The sequence below is a fragment of the Pithys albifrons genome, chromosome 11 (assembly GCF_047495875.1).
Source record: "Pithys albifrons albifrons isolate INPA30051 chromosome 11, PitAlb_v1, whole genome shotgun sequence".
NCBI classification, from domain to species: domain Eukaryota; kingdom Metazoa; phylum Chordata; class Aves; order Passeriformes; family Thamnophilidae; genus Pithys; species Pithys albifrons.
In genome coordinates, this window is record NC_092468.1 from 26,648,520 (window position 1) to 26,661,196 (window position 12,677).

At 50.2% G+C, this 12,677-nt stretch overlaps 1 protein-coding gene across 1 annotated transcript in view; it reads right to left on the reverse strand.

The window, feature by feature from the left end:
- Positions 1-12,677, reverse strand: part of LOC139676758 (collagen alpha-1(I) chain-like) — a 43,525-nt gene that overhangs the window by 12,821 nt on the left and 18,027 nt on the right. Inside the window, exons 4-5 of the mRNA XM_071566018.1 lie at positions 6,050-6,148; positions 5,217-5,352 (exon numbers count right to left, since the gene is read on the reverse strand). The gene's annotated coding sequence lies outside the window, so the exon portion shown is untranslated. The remainder of the gene's footprint in view (positions 1-5,216; positions 5,353-6,049; positions 6,149-12,677) is intronic.

The window sequence follows — 12,677 nt, forward strand, 5'->3', positions numbered from 1 at the left end:
CTGTTTTTTCTAGACCCACACTGTACACATTGTCCTTCAGGGGCGATTCAACCCACCAGGCACAGGGAACAGTATCCCACCCAGCACAGCGGGGCTTCGCTCAGCTCATCGCAAAGACAAAGGGCAGGGGAAAACACTCGGTGTTCAACACAGAATCACAGACTGGTTTGGGCTAGAAGAGACATTTAAAAATCATCTTGTCCACCATCCCCAACCGTCAGTGGGGACACGTTCCACTAACCCAGGTTTGCTCCAAGCCCCATCCACCCTGGCCTTGAACACTTCCAGGAACGGGGCAGCCACAGCTGGTCTGGGCCACCCACTCCACTGTTACAGCATAGTCTGTAGAGCAGAGAGGATTGTAGTGGGAAGTATGGAAGCTTGAATTTGCCTGCAGAAGTCGCACAAGGCCCTGGGGTCAGGGCTCACACCCCTCGCTGCATCCCCAGACTTGGTAGAAGAGGAACTTTGGGCCTGTGCAGGGCTCAGTTCTCACATTAATGTCTGTGCACATGTACGTACACAAGACACACGTCTCTGCCTATACAAGTACAGGATGTTCAGAAACAGCAGTGGCAAAACAAGCAAAAAGCCAGAGAACTATGTGTTATCCAGACCCTGTCACTGCTCCAGCAGCCCTCCAAGAACTCTCTGCATTCAACACCTTTTGGAGCACAAACCCCATCCTGTCAGAGAAAGACTGGAAATCAGGGTTCATTTCTGGTTCTGTTCCCAATTCCCTCTGTGCACATACAAGTCACTTTGTGTTCCTGCTGCTTTCTCCAATCCCCTGCCTGCTGTGCCATGATGGCCAAGTGAGGATTGTCTTCAGCTACAGATCTGTCCAGTGTCCCAGGCAGAGAACTGCATTGGAAGTGGAGGGCTCTGAAAACCGCAGGAAAAAGGGAAAGAAAAACCCCAAAAAGTAAGCACATGTAGTTCATGGTATCCAATAGCTTTGTCGTTCGGCAGAGGAACGCCAGCCCGGTTATTTTTGCCTTCTCCTCGTACAGCAGTAGATGGAGCTCTCCTTCCCTTCCTTCCCACTTCTCGGCAGCCCAGGGGCACGGCAGTACCAGGGGCACGGCAGGGGCACAGCACCACAGAAGCTCCCAGCTGCAGGTACTCTGTCAGCACTGGCAGTGCTGCTGTGGGGACAGACTGGGGGATCACACAGGAGGGACCTCAGGCTCATGTGACATTTCCTGGCACTTGTGAACGACAAAAGTGTTCCACTAACTACAGCATTGCCTTTCCTTCCAGTCAGGCATTGGCCAATGTTTTTCCTTTCTTTTGTAAACTGTCACCAGGATTACATGGAATTCAGCACTTGTATTTCTTCTGCAAAATAAGGAATGACAAGTTTTGCCTGCTATACTTAGAGAGAACATATATAAAAATTGTATTGTGGCTGTGAGCACTGTAGACTACATTATTCAGAGGATTTTACAGGAACCAAAGGTCAAGGCACCCATAGCCAATTTCTCTACCCCTGCTCACAGTCTGTGTGTAACAGCAGGACTGAGCAAGGATGAGGGAACTCTGGCAGCCATTTCCCTCTCTGCAAGCTGGGAACAAACATATATGTTGGTTTTCTCTTCCCCCCCACAGCTCCATGTGCTCTGTCACTGACTCCAGGACGGCACTGCACAGATCTGGGCAGCCTTCTGCTCATGCAGCACCAGCCAGAACCAGAGGCTGCAGCACCCTCAGCACCTGCCAGTCAGGTCTTCTGCAACAATAGCTGACATATGGGATACTTCAGAGCAGGAGAGCAAAGTTAGTCTGCTCTCTCTTTTCTTTTTGACGTTTTTTTGGTGGGTTGGGTTTTGGTTTTCTTTGGCTGGTTGGTTTGAAAATGCACCGTACACACCCTGCTTCATTCCCCTGCACATCCAAGTGCAGGCTTGACTTTAAACAAGAGCAATCTGTGTGCCAGGGAAGGCTGTCCTCAAAACCAGTGTACAGCCTGTTGTTCTCTGGAAACACATACTGCTACACAAGCAAAATATAAAACCATATTTTGACTTATTTTAGATTCTTTGAAAACGACCATGTTATACAAGTAGGAAAACTGAGAATATTGCAGAGTTAACACAAGATGCTGGAGATGATGTTTGCCAGAAAGGTAACTCAATATACATCTATTCTGGCACTCAATAATTAAAGAGAGGCCCCCAGCAGTGAATCCCAGGGTGATTTGCTCACAGCACCAGCTCTTTACACCAGGGAAAGGGCCAGCACCTGCAGCCAGGCACAAGCAGCTGCACACTTTGTCCACACGGTTCAGCTCTGAAACAGCAGCAGGCACTGCTTTTAGAACTGAGGGTTCATTCCTCCAAATAGAAATTAACAGAAGAAGGAAGATTAGACACCCCTCCCTGAAAACAGGGGTTTTCTCCAGATTAGCCTAGCAGTGACTGACTTTCTAGATTCAAGACCTTATCCTGCCTCTGATCCTGCCCAGACATAATGGTCTGCTCAGACAGGGTCCATGCCTCAGCCTAACAGAGTAAAAATCTATGTAGGGACTGCAGTGCTTGGTCTTTAATGAACAGAAGCCAACAGCTGACAAATTAAATACTTCAGAGAAGTGAAAATTAAACAGTCCTGCAGTCACGAGTGTTGGCATATGGAAAGCTGCCACTGAGCTAATAATAGAAGTGTCTGCCGCAGCAGAGAGGGAGGTCCCGGCGTCCCAGAGCAGCCACACATCTGGGCACTGGGAGCACAGCCAGCAGCAACCTATGTTTAAGTAGCACATTCTTGCTACCTTCCTGCCAGCTGCTCATCTTCTGTTACCACAGGCTGGGGGCAGCAGCCCACAAGCAATAATGTGGCACTGGGGACAAACGTGAGCTTGGGCTCTGCCCACCAGGCTCCCAGTGCAGCAGACAAGCTTCCTGCAGACACGGGCACACAGAAGGTCCCTCACCAGTGTCCTGCCTGTCTGGGTACACCTGCTTTACTCATTTCACCAAAAAATGAACAGCTGGTTCATTTGTCACACACCTGCATTTGCATATTTTGGACAACAGCCACCTTCTCTGGCTTCTTCAGGTACCTTTGAGGAGCATAAAAGCCACTGGGGGATGAGACTTCCTGGCTGACTCAGCCTGACCCCAGCAGAGCCTCACTGCTTAGGAATGGGAGGAGAATCAGGGCCATGAGGTGGCAGATGAACCAAACACACGTCTATCACTCACAGCCAGAGACAGAGAATGATTTGCAGACAGGTGGGTATAGAGCGAATCAACAGCACTTGCACAGGGTACTCACCCATTAATGAATGGTAGAGGAAGGTGAATCAGGATGGTGGATGCAGCCAGACAGCAGCCAGGCTACCCACCTTCAGCTGCCTGAAAAAGAGCACCCAGGCAGGGATGGGAAAACCAAAGCATGGGGTGTACTCCAAAAGCCAGCAGCACAATTAGGTGTGTATCACACAGGCACGGGGAGGAGAAGAACACTCGTGTGAAACACACCCCACCCACATGGGCAGCACTCCTGGAGATGTCAGATGAGGCTGATCCTCAGCACGTCCCCCAAACAGTGTCCTCCACTCTGTTGCACAGAGAGCTGACAAGAGATAACAGGCACTGAAGAGCATAAGTGAGATAAAGCACTAAAGAGAAGAGTGAGATAAAATGCTGGAAAGGAGATATGCACGAGTGCACAAACACACATAGGAACAAGCTCCAGTAGAAAGAACGGGCAGGCTCTGACAGCTCCAGCACTGAATCACTCCATCTCTTCCTGAAGGACCCGCCCCATGATTTCAAGAGACTTTCGAGGCACTAAGCTGTAGAAAGCTGCATCACTGCTGAGCAAGCTGGATAACACAGGGCAAACCGACTGGAGACAGAGCAACCATGCTTGTTAAAGATCCATCAGTCCATGGAAGAGCAGCTCGTGCCGGCTAAGGGTGGTTGGAAGAAGATCCTACTCCCAAGGAAGCAAAAGGAAAGGAAACCCCAGGCAGTCTTTTTCAATACCCACCAACATTCACTACAAGGGATATTGGTTGGTTCAAGAGATGCACCATTGATCTGGGCAACAACTACAGCAGGGATAATTAGGCCATCTTCCCTCTTTGACAATAAAAGAGAACCAAGTGTCTCAGATTCACTAAAGGGGATTTCTGTCCAACTGCCCCTTTCAGAACAGCTGTGAAAACAACTGCCTTAGGAGCAATCAGCATCCTGGTCTCCAAGTTCATGAGTAAAACAAACAGGTGCACCCACACAGGCTGCTGTCCAGTCAGCCCTGATACTGATTGCCCGTAACAATGGCAAATGCACCCAGGGCTCTCTGCTGTAGGTGTGTGCTCCAGAAAAATCCAGCCCTCTATGTCTGCAACTGTAGCAAGAAAATATAATCTCAAAGAGAACCTGCAAGTTCTTCTATTTAATGTTTCACTGCTTCTGGTCAGAGACTCATGGTCCTGCATCTACTACTTGTCCCAGCAGATACAGCTGCTGTTTTCCACATGTGAGGCCTCCAGAAGGAGAATTTAGCTGATGATTTCATCCTGAGAGAGACCTCCCCTATCAGTACTGCGACCTCTGCTAGTAGAATGAGGTTTTTACATCATGTCTAATTGGCAACATGAGCTTCCAAAGGCCAGAGCTGCATCAGGTGAGCCTATGGCTGGCCTTTTGCTAACATCCCTTGGAGCTTGACTGAGCAGGTGTTTGACTCCTGCAGAGCTGACCACAGAGGACACACCTGGGAGGGATTTCTTCAGGACTGGCCAGGTTCCTCCACCCACCAGGAGGAAAATATGGCTTTTTCCTTGCTTGAGGTATGGACTACTGTGGCCAGGCATGACAGTAACACTTCTGGAGGCCCACTCTTTCCTCAGCACAGGGTGCTGACCACAGCCATAAACAAGAGTTTTGGCACCACAGATGGCACCCTGGCCTTCTCTACCTATGGCACCTGCATTTTCCCTCCCTTAGGTCCCTTTATGCCATCCTCTTCTGCTGTCACCGTGGTGTCTGTGCTCTCCTGTCCCTGCTTTAGCTTGAGCAGTGCACACCACAGCAAATTGTGAAGGGCAAGAGACAGCAGGAGGGAGTGCCAGGAGCCTCGTGCCCTCTCACCTCCTTCACCCATTCCTGGAAAGGTGACACTGGACTACACATAGTGACGGTGTTAATACCACACAGGGCAGCAGCTCATGAATTAAAATAGCAGGAACTGACAGTACTCACAGATCTCAGAAAAGAAAGGTGATGTGGACTGTTTCGTTCATCTTTTCCATGACAGGAAACATTTCAGCTCCTCTGAACAGCACAAACATTGTCTGCTGCCATCATGGTTTGCAACTCGCCACACTCCACGTCAGGACTACATGGATAAGTAAAGCCAGAGTGTTACTTTTGCCTTCCACAGAAAGAGCTCAAAATGCAACAAACCCCAATTCTGCTGTTCTTTGCAGACTCCAAAGCATCCAGCTGCTCAGTCTATTGTGTCACAGCCCATGGATGTATCAGCCTTATAAGCAGAGCAAGCTGGTTACCCAGATCCAGCTGCTGCAGGGACTGCAGGACAGGTGGCCTGTTCAGGGCCAGGAGCTCTGGGCCAGTGGCAGCTGCAGTGCCAAGGACAGCTCTTAGCTAGACAAAAATCCTCAGTTTTTGATCCAAATGCATTCACAGCTGAGTAAAGAGGTAAGGAGGAGGAAGGACAACCAGCTCTCACAAGCACATACACAGCACTGCCTTTGGCTCCCATCTTTCAATTACTTCTCTGCTTTATGGCCATTAGCACAAGAGGAAAAATGGAGGTGAGGTGCAGAAAACAATCTCTTTAGTTTCTCAAGCATACACACCAAACCAGAGCTTGAAACAGGGACACTCCCAGGCAGCTGGAAAACATGTTCAAAGCTTTGGGAACTGTTTTTACAGGACACAGGTCATTTTGGAAATCACAAGCAAGGAGTACTGAAGGGAAACAAGTTTTTGAAAAGTCAGCAGAAAATTCCTATGGCATTTCAGACATCCACAGTAAAATTTTATAACTTCATAACCTTAATCATGAATACCTTAAAGAAGCCTTACTGGAAATCACAAATGAATCCTAGGACTTCGATTTAAACTGGAATCTGGCCATTTCAAATCTTGTTGCAGAAGGGTTCATAATCCTGAAAACAACAGAAAGGACACAGCAATGTAGTATGTGTAAGAATAAGATCCATTGGGGAATTAAATAAATCTGATTTAGTAAAACCAGGATGGGATAGGATGTTAGCCTTGGCTTCACTGATTCCAAGCTGTCCCTCCTCAGTAGAGGAACTGTACTCTTAAAATTAGAGAATGAATTAGCTAGCTTTTTTAAGGATTAAATTCTTTGTATTCTCATTAAAAGCTGCCTCCAACAGCCCTGTCTTTAGGGACTGTGCAGTTACTTTTGGGGTGTCACGCGTTTGGCTGAATTGCCACAGTTTGTCTCTTCACTGCAAGTGAAGGTTTTCCAGGCAGAAACAGCATTTGCAGTAATGAGCCATCCCTGGGGCCCCAACAGCACAAACTGCAGCTCACTGCAACACACCAGCTATTCCAGATTTCCTTCTAACCCACATTATACACAGGTGGAGGTTTCATCAGCTGTAATTTCACTTCATGCAGAAGGTGATTGTTTCTCATGCACACAGCACAAGCACAAAGGCCCAGCAGCCACACGCTGGGCTCCAGTTCTAAGGGCTGAGTGAGGGCTCCAACCCCAGCCCTGGGTGTCACAACTATCACATATTTGTGTGTATGAATGTGGTGCACAATCACCCTGAAGCTGGTATATATATGTGCAGCTTGGAAATATAGAACCAAAAGCCAGAGGTTTGATGAAAACCTGGCCATCCAAAAAGGAAAGCAGGATTTCAAATGACAACCAATGCTTGCTTGTTTTATGGATATCAGTTATCTACGTGGGTCTTAAAAAAACACTCGTACAGAATAAAGCAGGGATGTCCCATGTTGTCCTTTCCACTCAAAGACAGCCTAAACCAGCAGCTTTGGTGATTTGACTTCCAGACTTTGTCAGATAAGGAGACAAAAGACCTCTGTGACAGGCATCCTAGCCCCTGCCTCTCCTCCTCTCTGTACTCTGTCCCTCTCTTCACCAAGCCATTCCTTTTCCCTTTCTCCTGACTTCCTGTTACTGCCAGTCCTGGTTTCCCTCCCAGATGGCAACCATCCATGTCCTGGCTGCAGTCACTTGCAGGAAGCAGCAAGGCTGCTGCCTCACTCCACACAGCACTGAAACAAGTGCCATGAGACCGAACTTCACTGCAACCACAAATGCACCTAATGCACTGAAAAGTGTGGGAGCAAGCTTGCAGGACACACTGCTTGAGGACGTGTCAGACCTGGGAGTGAAACAGAGCCCAGTTTTAGGCATCCATGATGTGGGAGATGGAGGCTGTTTGTTTCATGTGCTAGAGGCACATGAACACAGACCCAGCATTAGCATCTGATCATTGCCACGATGGGAGAGATTTATCCTTTAGCACCAGATATTAAAGTCTTTACATAGTGTGCCACCTGCCCAATAAACTCCTGACCAGCAGACACAAGCATACCTGAAGAGATGATAAAGCCCAACAGTAAGACAGAATTACAAAGACATCTGTAACTCCCACCGTGAGACCCAGACCCAGGGCAGAGGCTCAGAACTGCTCTGTTTTATGTGCCTCTCAGTCTCACTCCCACTGTCTCTGAGGGTTCCCAACTCAGTAACCAGCACCCACTGGAGAGTCAGGAGCTCTCTTGTCAGGCCACAGCAAAGGCCAGCAGAGAGCACCAGGCCTAAAGCCACGAGTCTGAAGCTATTTGAAGACACAAACACACATGGAAAAACCTTCAGTTTAAAACATGGATTAAAAAAGCCAAGTAGTTGTGCCCAGTACTGTGACCAAATGCCATTCTTATTCCATCAGAGCTTAAAATAGGTTGGTTAACAAGGCAAACAACTGTGAAAATGCCGAGCTGCTGCCAATGGACACACAGCAGGCAGTGGCACCGTGCTGGCTCGCTCCACTTCCAGCGCTGCACCGTTTGCCCAAGGAAAGCCTCCGATGCACTTCAGCAACACACTGAGCTGAGTGTCGACCCAGCCAGAGAGGAACCTCACTGGCAACTTACCCACTTACCCACTGCAAGGGCTGCACAGGCCCCATGCTGAACTAGCCAGTCCCAGCACCACAGGGTGAGTGTGCCCAGAGCCCAAGAGCACCCTCAGCTAACAGGACGTGGGCTGCAGTGGTCTCATGCCATTTACCCAGGCCACAGGACAAAAGCTGGATCCATGGTCTTCCCAGACCCTCCAAATTCCCTCTGCCAAGTCCAGGTATTTCTCACATTTTAGCTGCTGCCTGCACGAGCTTTGTTAATGTTGGAGGCTGAGGCTTTGTACTGAGCCCCGGGAGTTCAGTACCTTCTGTTCAGAGTGCCAAAGGCCCTGAATAACCACTCATATTTGCATTTGCCTAAACATAGCCTAAACATACTGCAAGCAAATAGCAGGAATAGGTTAAGCACTCAAGAGGCACAATTAAAAGCAAAAAACACCCATTGATAATTTGGTACTTTTACAAAAAGACCAGAAAAAGCCAATAAGAATCAGAATAACTGAAACGGTATTTTTGTATTGCAGCAAAACCCAAAGAATACAAGTTCAAGATACATGCCAAGAACTTTAAAACCTATTTTTAACCAGTCGGTACATTTTATGAGCTTATCTGTAGATAAGCTAAGCTGCTAAATACCATTTCTGAGCTTAGATTTTTTGCTCCCAGCGTGTGCTCTCGCTGTCTGAGCCTGGCTGCTCCCCCTGCAGCCGCAGCGGGACGGCAGAGGCAGCTCCCAGCAGGGCTGCTGCATTATGAATCACAGCACGCTCGCCAGGGGAAGGCAGGCGGGCTGTGCCGAGGGTGGGCTCGAGGGAGCCGAGCGGCTCGGGGCGCTATTCCTGGCGGCGCCGGCGCTGCCCCCGTGCCCTTGTGACAGTAACTCGATCGCCCCACGGAGCTCGCCGGGCTGCGGTCACACCGAGGGCTGCGAGCGCCCCGAGCCCGCTCGCGTTCCTGGAGGGAGGAACAGGGAGGAAATGATGCGGTGCACGAGGCTGCAATCGCTGCGCTCGTTTCAAAGGCAGCCTGCACTGTGTTTGGAACAAAGGCTCTCACCCGAGCAGTGAAAGACAAATGAAGTGTTCAAAAAGGAACAGCATCGCCTTACGGTTATTTTATCCCTCTGGGCATTGGATGAAGCAGATGTTACAGTTAATCGAACGCCTGGGTCTGGAACGAGGTGTCTGGATGCTGTTATACCTCACGAGATCCAACCTCACAATGTCCCTGCATGCGGGGAGGAGGAGGCCGAGCACTCTTTGGTGTGGAGCTGGTTACAGAACCCTCCCACAGACAGCCCCTGCCTCGGGATCGGGGCTGTGCATGAGCGATGTGTGCGGGCAGCTCCGCCTGGGAACAGCGCAGCCACCGGTGCCGAAACGAGCACCGGGGAGCAGCGGCCCCGCCGAGGGTCCCGCCGTGCCCGCCGCGGGCGCTGCAGCCGGATCAGGGCTCGGCGGGGCGACCCGGGACAGTCTCGGCTCCGGGAGCTGCGCTGAACGCGCCTCGGCCGTGCCGGACAGCGCGTCCCTCGGCCCGCACAGCCGGCCCGCAGCCGTCACCCCCGAGCAGTCCCCCCCGAGCAGTGACCCCCCGAGCAGCCCTCCCTGTGCCGCGGGCGAGCGGCAGCCCCCGCAGGGAAGCCCCGACGGCAGCGAGCCCCGCTCTCGGCCCGTGCAGCGGCGAGGGCTCCTCGTGCCCAGCGGAGCTCGGTTGTTGCACTGGCCAAGCCCGAGTCCCCATCGAGCGACAGGCACCGCACACCCACAGCTGCTGTCCCACCGCACAGGGTCACCTCAGCTGCTGTCCAAGCCCAGATCCAGCTCGGGGTGACTCTGAGCCATCAGTGGTGCTGCTGAGCAGCCGCAGGATTTCACTGCTCTGGAACAGAAAGCTCCAGTGTGCACAGCTTGCCCCCACATCCACGCTTCAGGGTCAAAACACACCAGAGACTGTATCTGGAAACTATCTGTTCGATCTTATAGGACTTTTCCTACATGAAGGATTCTGTGGGTCTGTGGGACTGCTCTGCCTGCAATGCAGGCCTCAGTCTCCATTGCACCAAAGGGAAATTCCCACAGAAGAGAAACCAGAGCCATCATCTGCTTTGTTCTAGGGTGGAGGCTTGGCTGTGTTTTAATTACATTCACGAACCCGCTGTTATCAGTTATGTATGTCTGTGGCAGAGCCCTTTTCCAACACACTGCCAGCCACGCAGCAGAACAGAGCCAGTGTCCCTTTACCACACACAAGGCTCAGGCAAAGCCTGCACTGCATCCTGCAGTCTGGTTCCACAGCTCTACCTCAACATGCCACTGCATGCATTTTGGGAACAAGCTGCCTCCTCTTTCTGTGCACCACACAATCTCACACTTGCTGATCTCACTCCTTTACTTCTAGGTTAGCTGTATCTTCACTGAGCAGAAATACTGCTATTCCAAGGAAAGGAACAGTGACAAGTCACTGCAGACAGTGACAGCAGCCATGACTGCTAACACATGGCACAGCAAGGCTGCTGAGCAGGGACTGTCATTCTCATTTACAGACAGGAAAATAAACCCCTTCTGAAGGCAAGGACACAAACTGGCACTTTCCAAGCGACCAGATTAGCTGCTTTTGAATGCCAATAATGATTTATGGTTTCCCTCCATTTGCCACATTAATCCCATGGGAGTACACACATGAGTGACTCTGCTCTGCCCCCAGACAGCCACAGATCTTCAGCCCACCCCTTGATCAGTCATCAAACACCCTGTTATTGGACACCTTCTTCAAAAATCAATTGCACAATTAACACCATTTGGATAAATTCAGAGTAATTCTGTAACTCACCCAGACTGAAGTCATCTCCTTCTTCGCCAGAGGGCTTTGTGTGCCTTGTGGTCACATATTACACCAGTTCCACCACTACAATCTCTCTTCATTGCCAAAAACCTGTTTACAAAGCCCCCAAGATGCACAGATTACACAAAACCTAATGTACAGAAAACCACTTGTGCCACTGGGCTGGCACAGGATCCTGCTCCTGGCACAGGGCAGGGACACGCCAGGGACCCAGTGTGGGTCTTGGGGCCAACCTGCCCAAAGCAGTTGCCACGATCAGCTGCAGCAAGAACCTCCAGCACAGAAAACCTCTGCACTGCCCAGCTCAGCACTGGGTGCGAGGCTCACCCTTTGCCAGACATTCTCCACCAGAAGACTTAAACTTCAGGGTGAAGCTTTCTGGTGAAGATCAATGAGCAAGGGAGAGGCTGAGACAAGGACTCAAACCCTTCTGGCTCACATGACCCAATTCCTGTCACTACACACAAACCCAGTTTTAGTTTTGCTGCCTCTCCCATTTAGAGCAGCCTCCTTGACAAGCATGTGCTGTGGTTCCTGCAATCCCACAGTAACCTTGGCTGCTAGTTCTCTATCTACACATGGATTCCAACCTCCTCAGCCAGAACCAGGAGGGTTTTTTCCTAGGATTTACTAAATCTTTAAATCTTCTACCTCTGAAATCAGTAATTCTACTTTTTAAAGTTCATATTCATGAAGGGAGATTGAAGTGACCAAACTGCTGGTTCCAGGGAGAGAAAAAGTCCTATTTTTCATTCTTCAGTTGCAATTCATGGCATTTCAATTCACAGTCACCAGCCAGGGAAAGCTTACATAAGAGTTAATGCACAGATTGAAGTGACTTACAGAACGTTTCACTAACAGAAAAACATGCTGCAGACACTGGGAAGGAACAGGATTTGTCTACAGTGCTCTGCTGAGGATCCAGAGAGCAGTTGGGACCTGTGTAATCTGAAGATCTGGCAATATTAAACATCACTTAACAACAGAGAGACTTGGAAATGCTCGAGAGTCTAATGAAGAGGCATGAGGATAACAAAAGCATAGAAGCATTTGACATACAGGGTGAGCTGAGGGGAGCTGGGAGCATGCTTTGAAGAGAAGAGCTGAACTCAGTGATCTCTGGAAGTAACGTTAGTCAAGGCTGCTCTCTGCTCCGTCACTTCCCATGTGCAAGAGCCAGGATGCTTCATGCACACTGAGGGCTGCAGTAGGGCAGCAGTCACCAGGAATGGACATGGACACCAGTGCTTGTTTCTGCCTGGCTGGGTGGGGATCCATTTGTGCAAGGCTATTCTGAAACAGCACAAGAACCCATGGCTACAAATTCAAAACTAGCTTGTGCAGTTGGCAACTTTTAGAGAGCTGTCAATGAGGCACAGCCCATTCCAGTGGCCAACACATATTTGGTGACGACTGAAAGGCACAGCCAGATGATGTGGCTGCTGCAGGAGGAGACTGAGCGCCACGGCCTCACACTCAGCCAGCGAGAAAACCAACCGTGCACGGACATTTCCTGCTGCCCAAGTGCCTGCTCTGTGTTTGTCCAGGGCCCAGTCCTACAGGGCTGGTCTTTGGGGAGATTCTGCACCTCTGGAAGCACAAGTAACCACCACTGATCACTGCCATTGGTCCTGCTGACATCAGGCTGAGCATCAGGGCAACCAGCTGATGGAAAGGTGCTTTACTGTCACCTAGCAGTCCA